General features: G+C 35.0%; 1 pseudogene across 1 annotated transcript; it reads right to left on the reverse strand.

The window, feature by feature from the left end:
- Positions 1–1,645: 1,645 nt before the first annotated feature.
- Positions 1,646–3,903, reverse strand: LOC125819291 (replication protein A 70 kDa DNA-binding subunit B-like; annotated as a pseudogene). Its single transcript, XR_007442450.1, has 9 exons — positions 3,737–3,903; positions 3,363–3,647; positions 3,178–3,269; positions 2,892–3,025; positions 2,737–2,815; positions 2,520–2,655; positions 2,272–2,429; positions 2,063–2,186; positions 1,646–1,936 (listed from the first exon to the last, which is right to left on the reverse strand). The product of XR_007442450.1 is annotated as a replication protein A 70 kDa DNA-binding subunit B-like (transcript).
- Positions 3,904–4,761: the final 858 nt, after the last annotated feature.

Here is a 4,761-nt window from a genome sequence, read left to right on the forward strand (position 1 = left end):
AATATAGTCAAAGGATAAATGACGTGAAATAGCTCCTAAAATGTGTTTCTCTTGTGGTAGTCACTCAAACTTAGATTTTTAATGATGTTTTTCTTTATTAGTATCTTAACTTATCCTTCTTATCATATCCACCTCTCCCCAACCCCACCTTTTTTATTTGAGTCGAGTCTCTTGAATATTTGTATTAATAATGTTTGAAGCTTCTTGAAACACAATTGTTATTATTAGTCTTCTAGTTTTATCAACATGTTCAGGGAAAGACTCCTAATAAGAGTGTTTCTCAACTTTGAAGATGCAAATAAGAGACCTCTGGTTCAGGACACATGGATTACATACATCCCACTAGGTCCTATTATATATATATATACTAGGGTAGGGAGGCCCGTGGCAAGCACGGGCCCAATAGTCAAAATATTATGCTTGTAAAAGTATTGTAATATTAATGAATCAAGGGTCAGGGTGTTTGTAGAAGATAGATAATATCATATATTATAATATGTACTATTAGAAATATTCAGAATATGTACAATAGACATCAGTATGATGTCGAGTTGAACGATTCACACATACTAACTAATGGAATATAACAAAAATAATATACATGTTGCAGTATCATATTTAGAGGACACTGCAGTTTGCTTGTCCATAGCTAACCTTCCTCATGAAATAAACTAGAGCATAGGGAGAGTTGTTCATTATATTGTCCCTATCATAAGCAAAAGTGACAAAATGGTGTGAGGGAGTTCCTGCAATTACACAGTTTAAAGTATGTTAGAAAGTGCAAATATGGCAATAGATAGGAAAGTTATTTTAATATGGGGATAAAGTAGAAAGAAATGCATGGAATCATCATAAAAGTGATAGATTTGCTGGTAGACAGAAACCTCGTTCCTATTGTTCCTACTGATAAGTTTGTATTAATGTGTAGGACATCATAACAAAGTAGAATAAGAAAAATGCAGAAGAATGTACGCAGTGCAACTTATCCAGAAAAACATGTAAATAGGCTTATATTGGAGTGTGAATTGATAAACACTAACGAAAGAGCAAAAGGAGGCTACAGTTTTATGCTATCACAAACACAGAGGAGACATAAGGATTTGTTTGACTGTGATTATGTTTTTTAGTGTTGAAAGGCAGTTTGCTTGGATGTGAGTTGAGCTGTTGCAAGAAGTAGAAATAGCAAGGAGTAATAAATTCCTGTGAGTGTGCACAAGAGCTGCTGCTAACTGTGAAGTAATGCAGTGTGTGAATTGTTGTAACTAAAATAAGCTAATTCAACAGTCAACATGAGATGAGGAATTAAAAAGAAAATGTTAACCAATTGATTTGAGCATGGATATGAACATGGATAGAGAGTTTTTAGCCCTGAATCAATGTGAGGCTTTGCAATGTTATGTCAGACATAAACATAAAAAAATTGTGAAATTTGAAAGGAGATAAGAGCAAGTGCGAAAGCAGCGCTATAACATAAGTATGACACTTACAATGTTTTACAGGAACTATATGGATACGTGTATAAAAGAAAGTAAACTACAGCTAAAAGTAGAGGCTTTTAGCAGCAATTTTTGATTTAATTGTAAATATGTGGAATTGGTAATCATTCTGAGCTATAATTTGGTGTGAAAGTGAGATGTAGACTGACCTTTTAGACCTTTTAGGTTGGTATGGGTGGTTCAAATTTTGGCAATGCACTTGAAGAACCAGCTGCAGTAGTTGTTGCCATCACTTCTACCTCACTTATTTCCAAAGGTTTTATCTTTTTAGAATTCCTATCAGTGGTGGTCTGTGGAGCATGTTGTTTTTCCGTGTAGGAAAGAATGGACAAAGTTGCATGCGTGGTATTTGAGCTGGCCCAAGATGACTTCCTTAGCTGAATTGCGAATACTTTGTTTGACAACATCTCATGGACATGAGTAAGAGACAATGATTGTCGCTGTAAATGTAACAAGTTAGAATAAATAGTTTAGAACAAAGCATATGTGGTAAACTGTTTGTGCTGAAGATATATGGTATTATGACAATAAATGTGTTCAAGTAGGCAGTGGGAATGAGAGATAACCTTAGTGCAAGTTATGTCAAATATGTCTTCTGCTGTCATGGACAATATTTTTTCTCCTAATTCAGCAGAGATAGATGATGTGGTTGTAGCAGTATTGTCAATAAGATCAATTTGAAAGCTACAGCTGAAATGAAGGGAAGTTTCAAATATGTGTATAGTATATGCTATATTTTGTAGAAAGTGTAATTTAGAATTCAAAAGTATAGTACCGAGGCACTAAGGCTGTTTTCCGATTGCATTTTGGACATTCAAAATCCTTTCTATCCTTTGTCCGCTTCTTCTGTTTGCATCCCGAGCATTCAAGCACACAAAAGTCTTGGAATTCATCTAATATGGCCATCTCTGCTTCAACATAGAACACTCCCATCTATGGGAAGTTTTGATTATTTAGGCAAAGCTACAAAATGAGAAACTGAATAAGGATACTCTCAAATGAGCAAGTTGAAGTATGACTTACAGAAGGTGCTGATGAGATTTCTGCAATAGAGAGAAGTTGTTGGCCAGCAGTAGTGACTATCATGGGAGTGGTAGATGAGCTTGTTGAGGTTTTCTCTGATGGACAACTTAACAACATTGTTTTGTTTTCTTTTGCCCTATTGTTAGAACAGGTAATATGTTTAGTAGGTTCTTTAGATGCAATTTAAAGCTATAGAATAAATATGAAATGTCAGTACCTGTTCATGAGTGCCACTACATGTGGGTAATTCGGATTCACATGTAGTGTGGAATTGTACCTAGTCTGCAGTGACAACCCTGTATAACATATAGGTTGTACATTGTTTTGTTATTGTATAAAATTATGTTGGTAAGAAGTTGACCGTATACGTACCTTGATAAGTAGAGATTCCTATACTTCTTCCGAGAAGTACAAACAGATCTGCCTCTGTTGCCATTTTAGAGGCAATTTCATGTCCTTCTATTTCTCCGAAATCCTCCCATAGAGTGAAGAGAAACTGAGTTTTCCTGACAGTGTGAGAACATAAGGACAGAAGAGTAAGTACTATGATAATGGTTAGACGATAATTGATGATGTGAACATAGAAAGGGAAAAAGTGGTTATTGATTCGAAATATTTGCAGAAAAGGGGAAAAGAGAATGTGAAATGTTATACTTACTGATTGTCACAAAGGGTAATATCTGGACACCTATGATGACTGCGACCGACGTTTTTTTTGAGGACCACAATGAAGAACAATTGCCAGTATATCTGCGTATGTAATACATAATGAATTGTTGCAAGTCTTCTGCAGCAGTGCAGATGTATATTTCAGTCTGATAATAGCTATTACGATGAATATACCTATTTCAACAGCAGAATCAACATCAGATGAGGAATGCGGTCAAAGCTTGTGATATTCAGCTTGGTTGGCGGTGGAAGTGGTTTTTCAACTTCATGAGATGGTTTGATTTGTTCAATTACTGTTTCTTTGTCAAGAATCCAGTAAAATTTATGTATTGGCTTGCCGTATGAAGCTGGGGAGACTTTCACTCTTGCAGTAGAGATCAGGTAGGTATGGAGGAGTTTAAGCGTAGCTGCATACTGCTCAATTTCGTCAGCGTACATAACAGCCTTAATTTGGCATTCCTGAAAGTAAGAGTTATAGAAAGTTGTGATTAACTAAGTTGAGAGGAAAAGAGCAATAGTGATAACATAAAATATAATAATGACCTGACCTCTTCATCTTCCAAAATCAAATTTTGGAATGTACATTTCTTGTCAAGGATTTCTCGTGGGCGTCCTATTTCGACAATTTGAACTTCGCAAATCCAATCTCGTGTTGCTGGTTCTATTTGGTCAATGTTCACTCTTAGTACCATGTTTGTAGGAAATATAGTTAACCAAATAGTAGTAGCTGCAGGATAAGATGAATATTAAGTCAAAGTGCTTGGTTAGTTGAGTTTTTATGAACAGGGCTGATTAAATGAGGGACATGCAACATTGTTTCAGCTGTTTAGACAAAAGGGGAAAATGAATCAAATGAAAGAAACACTGTGGAGTAAAATGCAGCTTCCAGCTGTGTAAATGAGCTTTTGTTGTAGAAACAAAGCATTAAGAAACTTTTGTAAAAGCAAGTTAGGACAAAGACTGAACGTAGAGTACAAACTCATAAAAGATGACCTAGCATGTATCATACTATTGACTTTTGCTGCCATCTTCATCGGGTAACCATTTACGTGCTATTATTTCTTTGTCAATCATGAGATACTGCTGTACAATTGTAGAATGTCGAAGTAGGAGATTGATAATTGGATACAAAGAAAGCAGCTACAGCCAAAATGAGCAAACAAAGTATACTACTTCAGAGTTGTACCTCTTATTATTGGGTCGTATGAGATATAAACAGCGGAAACATAATAAACTTTGTATTTTCCAAACAAAAACCAAATGAAGAACAAATGAAAAGAAAAACAACAGTCTTGTCATAGTAGAAGTAGAGTCATGTGTAAATCTGTTAGGGCCCTTTAGAGGAGCTCAATGAAGACATAAAATCAGTTAGCAGGCATTATTAATGTGCAAAGTACAGTTGGACAATTCTTTTTTCACAGAAAAGCTGTTACAGGGACATAAAATGTTGCAGAATATTAAAACAACAACAATTATCTCTGAAACTTGAGTTAAATCACTATACATTTAGGAAAAACAATATGAAAAACTTTATTCATACAAACTAAACTTTCATGTTACTATTTAAAATTTC

Source organism: Solanum verrucosum, unplaced genomic scaffold, assembly GCF_900185275.1.
Source record: "Solanum verrucosum unplaced genomic scaffold, falcon-dt-bn FXZP01000207.1, whole genome shotgun sequence".
In the NCBI taxonomy this organism is placed as follows: domain Eukaryota; kingdom Viridiplantae; phylum Streptophyta; class Magnoliopsida; order Solanales; family Solanaceae; genus Solanum; species Solanum verrucosum.